Source organism: Schistocerca americana, chromosome X, assembly GCF_021461395.2.
Source record: "Schistocerca americana isolate TAMUIC-IGC-003095 chromosome X, iqSchAmer2.1, whole genome shotgun sequence".
NCBI lineage: Eukaryota > Metazoa > Arthropoda > Insecta > Orthoptera > Acrididae > Schistocerca > Schistocerca americana.
The window spans coordinates 888,881,122-888,892,845 of NC_060130.1; positions in this window are offsets into that span (position 1 = coordinate 888,881,122).

An 11,724-nucleotide genomic window follows, 5' to 3' on the forward strand; every position below is an offset into this window, starting at 1 on the left:
ATAAGAAACGTCGGCCACTGTTGTGACTCATTTGTTTATCTTTTGAATACATAGTCACCGTTAAAAGATAGTTACAAAATAAACGGTGTTACGACGTGAAATTTAACTGTTTAGATTTCTCTAAAGGAAACGAAGCATTTTCCTTGTAGCTTGATAAACGAAGATTGAATCACTGTATGTGCAGTGCCAACGACGTCTGAGAGTTGCTGCTCGTACTGCTACGAACTGCCGATTTCGCTAATGTAATCAGAAGAACTACTACAAAAGCCACTATTTTACTTTCTAAACAACAATGAAGTTGTTCGAATCCGTGAGAGAACAGTGGGCAATTTTTTTTCTTCGAGAAAGTTTGGCCTCACACAGGCAGAAATGAAATTACTCTGCATCTGAAACCGCCAAACCACTTCCTTCTAGTTTTCCTTGAGTTTTATTTTCGAGATATTCCTGCTTTATAAGAGAAAAAAGGTAGACGACGATCGTCGGCAACGAGGTGGTTGGAGAGGAAACGCAAGCCCGGGCAGGAAAAGGATAGGGAGGGAAACAGACCGTCTTCAAACATACCGCCATTTGCGCGCAGTATAAGATATCGCTGTCGTAGCACTAGTAAGAACGCAGCTTTTCTTGCAAGAGAAGTAGCCAGGCTCGACCTGCTAAAACCGAATAAGAAGATTTTCAAATAGAGAAATCTGTGTCTTCTGCCACTCATAGAGGTCATTTATTTGTCTGCATTAGTGTGCAGTGTATATTGGAAGGTCTAAAGCCCAAAGAAGCAAAAAACCCTAAAGAAACACTACCGAGTAGCAGAGCCTTACGATCAGTCGATTCGAAAGAAAGGTAAATGAAGAATTATTTATTAAAAGGCTAAACATTTGTTTGAAACAGTACATGGTAACACAACCACTGCTTACAAAGTAATATTTCCCAAAATAGATGTTGCTGTGTTGCCCTAACTTCTATTATTCGTCATCGAGTTGCAAATGCGGAGTTCCTGTAAAGTGATTAAAACACAGCGCACTGGAACAGTTCGGGGCAAAGATCTGGATTTTATGACCACTGCGGCTTTTGGCACTGGACTACGCATACACGGAAAATCATGTTGTACATCCATATGTTGTCGTTGTCATGTGCTGTTCCATCCCGTTTCGTTTTAATCACTTCGTTGAAACTCCATACCTGCACTTCGATAACGAATAAAGAATATAGAAAGACCGGTTATCACAGCACATTCAAGTTTGGGAAACATGACACGGTAAGTACTTAATGAATTATAAATGGTTGAAGCGATTTCACGAATTTGCTGTAGGTATATTGTTTGACATGTTTTCACATGATTTTGCACACACAAAGAAAGACTCACAAAAAATTCATGTTGCAAGTGTTCCAAGTGTTTCCGCCTACTGTTTCTGTAGATATCAAGTCGATAATCAAGTTCTTCCCACGTTCGGTGGAGCAGGTCCCTATGAAGCTGTTGAAAAGCAGTGCTGATGCGAACTCGCAGTTCTGGTAGGTTTGATGACAGAGTAGGCGTAAACCGTGAGTCTTTCACATTACACCACAGCTACGACAGACTGGTGCGACGTAATTTGAAGTACAGCATACGCTTTCTCGGCGCCTGCCGCCATCTTACCCAACTGCTCACTGCTGCGCTTTCGTGGCAAAAGTTCGAAGTGCTGCTGCAGCAACATAATTTTTTTTTTTTAATTTCTCTCGATGAGTGTTGAGTTTTAACCGTTCGAACTTGTCAGATAAATGTCGGAAGAATACAGTCGGTAAACGCGGAAGCGTTACTGCATCCCTCAGTTGTTGCAGTCCCAGAGTCGGTACACTTGTGTGAATGCTAGTCGTTAAACGAAGAAGTTTACGGAAAGTGGCGCCTTACGTTTCCGACGACACCTGCCGCGAAGTCGCCATAAAGTAATTTGCAGATGAGCCAAGTAACAGCCAGCAGCGCACTCATCTAATATACATGCCCGCAAAAGGGCTCTTAACTGCGTGCTCAAATGTGCTGTTGAGTATCTTGCTCGAAAATATGGAGTTGGAACGTCTCTTAATAAGACTGTGCGATGCAGTGTAGCCACACTGGTTGCAAATTTGTTTCTTTGTGGGCAACATCTTGCAAGCTGTGCCTGCCTAGACGTTAATTTATGTGTCCTGTTCCTTCCATCTTTTTGTGTAAAATTCGATTTTTCGTGGTAATCACATTTAAAATGAAATCTGTAGTAATTGTGAAAAAATACATTAATAGGTTCTTCATATTTACCGTTCTTGTACGAATTATTATCCTGCTTGGCGCTGAATCAATCAAATTTGCAAATTTACCATATCTACTGCAACCCTGAGTCTGAGATTACTGTCATAAATTACAGAATATACGTGACTCTTGTGAATACTTACTCAGACTAAATAAAACCTGCTCTTTATTCATTATCGCTAGGAGTTCGGGAAAGAATTTAAAAATGGATATTGTGTATAAAGTACATAAGAAGTGACTGGTTGATTTGCACAATGAGGCACTTTGTTAGATGCAGTCCTGTTGGAGTATGTGGCCTATCTCGGATGTGGCAACCAGCTGATCCAGCTAACTGTAGAAGGAACTATAGTTTAACCTGAAATCCAATAAAAGGCGCAGCTGTGTTTTATTGACATACGTAAAGCCATGAGGTGAATGTTGCCAGATGCAACAGTCTCGAAAGCAGGAGATAGCAGTAGATACTAGATGCTAATACTCCACTCTTATGCATTAATAAATATAATACGTATAAAAAATCGCACTAAATTAGGAAATTACTACTACAGTGCTTTTACAAACTATGTATCTCTTTTATGCGATTATTGCTGTTATCAGAATTGTTTTTCTTTGATTATTCGTACAACAAAATAAAAAAAATGGTTCAAATGGCTCTGAGCACTATGGGACTTAACTTCTGAGGTCATCAGTCCCCTAGAACTTAGAACTACTTAAACCTAACTAACCTAAGGACATCACACACATCCATTCCCGAGGCAGGATTCGAACCTGCGACCGCAGCGGTCGCGCGGTTCCAGACTGTAGCGCCTAGAACCGCTCGGCCACTCTGGCCGGCCCAACAAAAAAATAATAAAAGTGCACACAAAAACAGTACGATGTAATGACTCCTATATGAGACGTTTCTGATATAACTTATCCAAATTATCTTGACAGCCACAATTTAATTCTTCACATAATTAAACAGCAATGTGAACAGTTAAATCCGTAATAATGCTTATTACCCTTACAAGGGAACCTCCCCATCGCACTCCCCTCAGATTTAGTTATAAGTTGGCACAGTGGATGCCTTGATAAACTGAACACAGATAAATCGAGAAAACAGGAAGAAGTTGTGTGGAACTATGAAACAAATAAGCAAAATATACAAAATAAATAGTCCATACGCAAGATAAGCAACATCAAGGTTAGCGTGAGGTAAGGAACGACGTGGTCCCGTGGTTAGCGTGAGCAGCTGCGGATCGAGAGGTTCTCGGTTCAAGTCTTCCCTCGAGTGAAAAGTTTAATTTTTTATTTTCAGACAGTTATTATCTGTCCGCCGATGCGAGGTGATTGCGCCGTAGTATGGGGACGCTACACCTAAACAAACATCGAAACACACGACGTCAGTCGACTAAAGCGCACGGAAGAGAGTGTATTCCTGCTAACGAGGCTCCCTGGCTGTTCGCTACTTTGGACGAGAGTGCATTAAATACGTGAGATGTATTCCGTGGGCAATATGAATCCAGCAAAACAAAGACACTAAACTTACTACAGTGAACAGAGACGTCAATGAACGAACGGACAGATCATAACTTTGCGAAAATGAAGAAAGTAAACTTTTCACTCGAGGGAAGACTTGAACCAAGGACCTCTCGTGCGGTAGCTGCTCACCCTAACCACAGGACCACGGCGCTCCTGAGCTCACATTATCCTTGATGTTGCCTATCTTGCCCATGTACTACTCAGTTTGTATATTTTGCTTATTTTTTTCATGGTTCCACACAACTTCTTCCTGTTTCCTCGATTGATCTGTGTTCAGTTTTTCAAGGCCTATCCACTGTGCCAACTTATAACTAAATCTGAGAGGGGTGCGATGGGGAGGTTCCCTTGTTAGAACAGCAAAAATGCAAGAAAATAGATAAAAATCAGTCGACATAAAAGTTTGCTGGGTATGGTACCGCGTCGTAATGTATAAAACTACTGCTGCTGGAGAAAAACCAACGTTTCGGCCACGGTTGCAACCATGGAGAAAAACCAACGTTTATACATTACGATGCGGTACCATACCCAGAAAACTTCTATGTCGACTGACTCTGGCCGCGGAAGCCTACGCAGTTACATTATAGATTAAAATCGCTCACCATTTACATGCGTCATGAAATTTTACGACCGAAGATTGAAAAGTGTGTTTACAATAATTCAGTCTGCTCAGTAGTAACTTATTGTCCAGAAACAATGGATCTGACAAAGCTGAGTGCTCATAAATTACAGAGCACACGAAGAGCAATCGTGAGGCAGATACTGGGCATAAGCCTCGGGAACGAAACCAGGAACGAGATCATCAGAAGAAAAGCAATGAAGATCAGGATTTTATGTGCCGTCGACGACGAGGTCATTAGAGGTCAAACACAGGCTTGGGGGGAAAAAATCGGGTTTTCGAAGAAGTCATCAAGATATCGGCGTTAATCGATTTAGGGAGACCACAAAACACTAATTCTGGACGGCCGGACAGGAATTGGAATCGTCGTCCTCTCGAATGCCAGTCCCATGTCTTATCCATCACGCTCGGTGTCATCAGAAAAACAACACAGGTAACACATTCACGAGAGAGTTACCAATCTGAAATGACAGTGTGTTTGACAAATGGCGTAGCTCTGCCAAACCAGGTGGGGCAATAAGATGGTTCACAAAAGAAGCGTTGAAATAGCCCAGAAGAAGTTGCTCGATGGTATCAAATGGTCTACCGAAACACAGTGGTACCGTTTGGCACAGAATCGAATGAAGCGGAAGAGTATGTAAGGTGGGTATTCAGCAGTGGATGAATACATGCTTAAAGAAAAATAAATATGAAGCATCTATTGCCATAAAACTCTGCACTCACCACAAAAAGAAATTTCAATAACCAAAAACATTGCGTGCACTGATGGTAGACATGTAAACGATGAATGTTTCATATGATCGCTCGTGGACGTAAAGTCCAATATCGGCACGCTACTATTGCTAGTTACGTGTTCCGAAAAACATCGAATTTATTGTAAGTAAACCCCGCGTGTAATCTGAATAACAGATATGTGAGGCTCCAGTATAAATTTTTGGCAGGTGGTTCTTTCCCAACTTCCAAGCGCTTGAGGTTTCTGGACTTTCCTGTCAAATTGTGTCAATAGAAGCAGAATGTGAGGAATCCACCGCATGGTCAACAACTATAACATGTTGTCGTCGCGACGTTAAACCCCCTGTCCCCCACCTAGACAGGATATAAGGAGAACAGAAGTATTACTAAGAAACAGCAACTAGCGTATGTCAATACTGCCAAAACGAAAGCTGAAATTATCACTGAGTCCCTGTCACAAGAAGCCCCAGTAAGTTGGGCGTCTGCCAATGACATTACACTATCATCTTCATACTCTGCAGTGATTTAGCAGCCTAGCATAAGAGTTTCTTCCATCATGATCATCACCATCGTAGCCGTATGTTCCGACCTCAAAAGTCTCAAACATGTCATCTCGTTCTCGCTCGTCCATTGTGTCTTCTTCCGTGTTTGAAATTGTAGTATAGCAACATCTTTGGACTACTGGCCCCATCAATCCTTGTAACATGCTCCTTCTATTTCTCTCTGTATTGGATTCCTATTTCGACAAGGATAAATATCTGTTTTTTGAATGAACACACCGCCATTTGACTGCATTGTTGTTTATTTAACTACGGCCCGGGTTTCGGCGTTTTATGTCATTTCAAGTGATTGAGTTTATGTCATTAACATACACTCCAGGACATCAAGCTCAAAATTGGCCATAAATTAAGAAAGATAGCCGGCCGCGGTGGCCGTGCGGTTCTAGGCACTTCAGTCCGGAACCGCGTGACTGCTACGGTCGCAGGTTCGAATCCTGCCTCGGGCATGGATGTGTGTGATGTCCTTAGGTTATTTAGGTTTAAGTAGTTCTAAGTTCTAGGGGACTGATGACCTCAGATGTTGAGTCCCATAGTGCTCAGAGCCATTTGAACCATTTAAGAAAGATATTCGCACCCCCACGAAATGCCAGACGTTTGACGGTAACAACAATACAGCCAAATCGCGGTGTGTTCATTTAAAAATTATTGTATGACTGTTGCCCGGCAATATAAAAAACTGTTTATAAATATCTGTAGTTGATTTTGTTCGTCTTCTCTTTCTGTCCAGTAAGGTGTATCCTTCCACGCTTCTAAGATTACGCGTTTGCTTCTCTTCTGGTCTGTTGCTTCGTTTGTATTAAAGTTAATTGCATAAAGCAATTTCCATTAGTTCCTAGAATTTCAGAAGTATCTCCGATCTAATATTCCGAAAGATCTTCACTGTTCCACAAAGAAACGATTTCTTCAGCTTTCAGGCGATATCATGATGTGATGGGTAATATATAGGAACTTGTTGAGTTGTTCAATTGTTTTGTTGTTCATAACTATTGTGGTTCGGATTGGATCACTTCCTCTGTATTTATTGAAGGGATGTTCAGATTACATTGATGTGCTACTTCCCCAACTCGCAGGAGATTATATTCCGTTAAAATCACGTGGCCATTCACAAAGAACATTGTGTTTAAGAGTAATGCTTGCTCTGTCATGTGATAATTCAAGTCTCTCTGGCTGCACAGTATGGTATGGAAGACAGTTCGTTCGCCTTTGGTTTACTTTAGCAACGTGAAGCTTTAAGTAGCCATTCATATCTCCCAGGATTTGTTGCGTTATATAGCAGCTTTGGTGTTACCTGAAAATCGGACATCTGTATGAGCCAGTTTTCTATCCTGCAACAGCGTATGGGTAATTTTCGATAACGAACGACACGTTTTTTACTCCATTCCCGCATGTATCAACACAGTGGGCTGACCGAACGGGTATTGAAAATAAACTTGTTTTGCGCCTCAAGTGAGCGGAATATATTCCAAACGCAATCTCTGCCATCTTCCGTACCAATAAAATTTCATTAGGGCCCGAAGATTCTTTTGGGAGATCCTGATTCTTATAGCAATGAGCGAGTGTCGTGAGCAGTGAACTTCTGTCAGTTGTTATGATCTTATTAGTTACTGCTTAGTGCGCTGTGCGGCTGTGGAAACAAGTGCTAAATGTCATGTCCAATGCGGGAAACATAAGATGTTCAGCAATGTTTAAATAAATAATTGCAGTTATTCTAGCAGTAAAGATAAACACACAGTATGACACCACCGAGCAAGTTAGCAGCATATACTCTTATTGTATACCAACTTACAATATTGTAACAACAGCATTTGTTGTGAAGAAACAGATAACCTTTTGAGAAATGAATTAAAGCTGAGAAATGTCAAACCTTTCGTGCTTCGCAAAGTGTGTTCCCTGTTACGCCCAGTGCTAGATATGATGAAAGACTCACCTGCAAAGAAAGAAAGAAAGGCATCTTAGGTAACTCGTATTTTTTAACAACAGTTAACTACGGCGTTGCACATAAGATAAATATTTAAAAGCCCAACACACACACACACACACACACACACACACACACACACACAAAACTATATATCCGAGGGCTATTCGGAAAATAAGGAACGATCTTTCGCGAAATGGAAACCTCAGCGAAAATCAAAACTGTTTTATTTGCAACAGTTAGCTACGCCTTCCAGCTACTTCTACACATGGTCGTCGCTCAGACTTGGCATCTGTCGCAGCGTCGTACCAAATTTTCAATACCCTCGTCATAGAAGGCAGCCTCTTGTGCCTTACGACAATTTTATACGCTGGACTGCAGCTCGTTGTCTGCGCCAAAATGTTGTCTTTATGGCCAGCGGTTCATTGGAGCAGATTGGAAATAGCAGAAAGCCAAGTCCGGGCTGTATGAGGGGATCCCATCGAAAACGCTGCAGGGCATACTCATTGCGCCGGCCGGTGTGACCGAGCGGTTCTAGGCGCTTCAGTCTGGAACCGCGCGACCGCTACGGTCTCAGGTTCGAATCCTGCCTCGGGCATGGATGTGTGTGATGTCCTTAGGTTAGTCAGGTTTAAGTAGTTCTAAGTTATAGGGGAAAGGAAAACTAACATAGAGTAAGCTGTAGTAGTAACATTAGAATTGTATAAACTAGGACCCACTAATTATATAAGGTGGTGGGTTGATATGTATCATATATATTGAAGAATAAAGAATTTTTTTTTTTTTTTTTTAAAAAAAAAAAAAAGTTATAGGGGACTGATGACCTCAGATGTTAAGTCCCATAGTGATCAGAGCCATTTGAACCACACTCATTGCCCCAAAGTATGCGGCCGAGAACTGTCATGACAGCTATGTGGGGTTGCATGAAATCAGGCGAAATCTCTCGGCAGGCACCCATACTTGGCGGGAGACACTATTTTCTAGGCATCTTTACACGCTCACTGTGCGGTCAAAACTGAGAAGAGCGACATGATGCTGTCTACGGACATACTTAGAGACACTACCCAACACATCTGTGCAAAGCTTCATCGGATTTTCCCCTTTCCATTTCGTGATCGATCGCTCCTTACTTTCTGAATAGTCCATAGTATATAATTATTCATCAGAGAGTGATATGGAAAAAGTAATTATATCAGAGATCACTAGGATTACATCCTTCATTGCTTTATGGAAATCGGCATAGAAATCATAACTGCCTCAAATGCATCACAAGAAGTAGTCTCGCGAAAGATACTCCATATGAGAAAATCGGTGATAAGACCAGTACAGATTCCTTACTCTTCCTTCTGTGCTTGTTCAATATCATTCACAACAACATTTCGATTATTTTAATGAAAACGTAACAGAAGCCGTGTTTCACCAGTCCGTTATCTGTGGTAATTTTTAATAACTCGAAGTCGCAGGTCCGGCTGTAAACCATGCAAATGTGTAAGAGACATATGACTTGCACAATTTCATATGACTCGCAAAATTTAATGGTCCCAGTGCTTCCAGGCTGATTCCACCATGCTGTTCCAGTTAATGCAATGCGAGCAGCTACAGGAATGTTACTTTTAGTAGATACAGAAAAACAGAAGATTAAAAAAAAAAAATCAGAGACCACAAATAAAGAGTTGACATATGTAATTACGCAAGCAGCATGCACTGTCAGTTTTATTTAAAGAAAAGTATTCCAACGATTTGCTAGCAGATGAGGAAATTCGACGACCTGCGTCGCATGTGAGGTTGATGAGGCTCGGCATCGCTTTGGGGTTGGATTCGATGGGATGGTCTTAACCCCCGATAGTTCCAGAACTTTACTGCCAAAGAAAGGAACGGCGACTGCATGTAGCTGTTGATCGCTGTATTGTACACAAAACGCATGGGTTGAATCCAGAATCTCAGGGAGCGCCTTGTGGAATAACGGAGTAAGACTACATTGATGGTGATGAGTGAGTTTTGTCATGCAAGGTTAAGCTGGCGGTCGCTATGATGTTGTTTGCAAGTAGCAGGGTGTGCATCGGTGAGGTTTTCACCCCGTGATCGTTACAAGCAGTACCTCAGCCACCACTAATAACGTCAGTTCCCGCGAGAGCGACACCGTTCCTCACAAGCGACTTCTAATCAAGCTGCGGGCCTATGGGGTATCATCTCAGTTGTGCGACTGGATTCGTGATTTCCTGTCAGGAATGTCGCAGTTCGTAGAAATAGACGGCAAATCATCGAGTAAAACTGAAGCGATATCAGGTGTTCCCCAGGGAAGCGTCCTGGGACCTCTGCTGTTCCTGATCTATATAAATGACCCCGGTGAAAATCTGAGCAGTTCTCTTAGGTTGTTCGCAGATGATGCTGTAATTTACCGTCTAGTAAGGTCATCCGAAGACCAGTATCAGTTGCAAAGCGATTTAGAAAAGATTGCTGTACGGTGTGGCAGGTGGCAGTTGACGCTAAATAACGAAAAGTGTGAGGCGATCCACATGAGATCCAAAAGAAATCCGTTGGAATTCGATTACTCGATAAATAGTACAATTCTCAAGCCTGTCAATTCAACTAAGTACCTGGATGTTAAAATTACGAACAACTTCAGTTGGAAAGACCATATAGATATTGATGAAGGTTTCTCGGGTCTCCAGCCGTGTGGTAGCGTTGATATCTCTCCCGAAACGTGGCGAGATATCAACGCTACCACCCGGCTGGAGGCCCGAGAAACCTTCATCAATAGTTTACGCTGGGAAAGCCTACAGTCACATATACCACATAGATAATATTGTGGGGAAGGCGGGCCAAAGGTTGCGTTTCATTGGCAGGACACTTAGAAGATGCAACAAGTCCACTAAAGAGACAGCTTACACTACACTCGTTCGTCCTCTGTTAGGACATTGCTGCGCGGTGTGGGATCCTTACCAGGTGGGATTGACGGAGGACATCGAAAGGGTGCAAAAAAGGGCAGCTCGTTTTGTATTATCACGTAGTAGGGGAGAGAGTGTGGCAGATATGATAAGAGAGTTGGGATGGAAGTCATTAAAGCAAAGACGTTTTTCGTCGCGGCGAGATCTATTTACGAAATTTCCGTCACCAACTTTCTCTTCCGAATGCGAAAATATTTTGTTAAGCCCAACCTACATAGGTAGGACTGATCATCAAAATAAAATAGGAGAAATCAGAACTCGAACAGAAAGGTTTAGGTGTTCGTTTTTCCCGCGCGCGGTTCTGGAGTGGAATGGTAGAGAGATAGTATGATTGTGGTTCCCATGAACCCTCTGCCAAGCACTTAAATGTGAATTGCAGAGTAATCATGTAAATGTAGATGTAGATGTAGATGAGTACCAACATCGCCAGTCAGTGCGAGTAGTGCATGGTCAGTTATATCCATCAAATCGTTATTCTTCTATTCGCAGCTTCTTTATAACCAAAATATGAGCAAATGCAAAAAGTTTAAAGCTTTCCGTTCCTGCTGTACAACTAGCCTACCCTTCAAGTCCACGAGTCTTAAATATACACTGACGGAAAAAAATCGCAACACCAAGGAGGAGTTGTGCGATATAAACGAAAGTCGGTAGGCGCGTTTCTACATCTGAAAGACGATGTCTATTCAAATTTTGCACCAGTGACATAAGGATGAAAATCTGGTTTGCTTTCAATACGGGCTGTAACAGTCGTTGGTTGTCTTCGAGATTGGACTTCGTGGGTTGATGTTAGTCGAGAATGTCCTCAAGGCGATAAAACCCTCATTATAAGGACATTACTGAGTTTGAATGAGGTCGTGTAATAGAGCTACGAGAAACTGGATTTTCCTTCTGCGATATTGCAGAAAGTACCGCCATTTGCGACTTCAGTGGCGTCAAGCGAGAGCTCATTGGAGGGGAAGGTGGAGGTCTGTTGTTTCTTCTGATGAAAGCTGGTTCTTCCTCGGTGCCGGTGATTCCCGTGCGTTGGTTAGGAGTAAGTTGAGGGCCTACAACCAACCTGTCTGCGTGCTAGACTCACTGGACATACACATCTACATCTACATTTATACTCCGCAAGCCACCCAACGGTGTGTGGCGGAGGGCACTTTACGTGCCACTGTCATTACCTCCCTTTCCTGTTC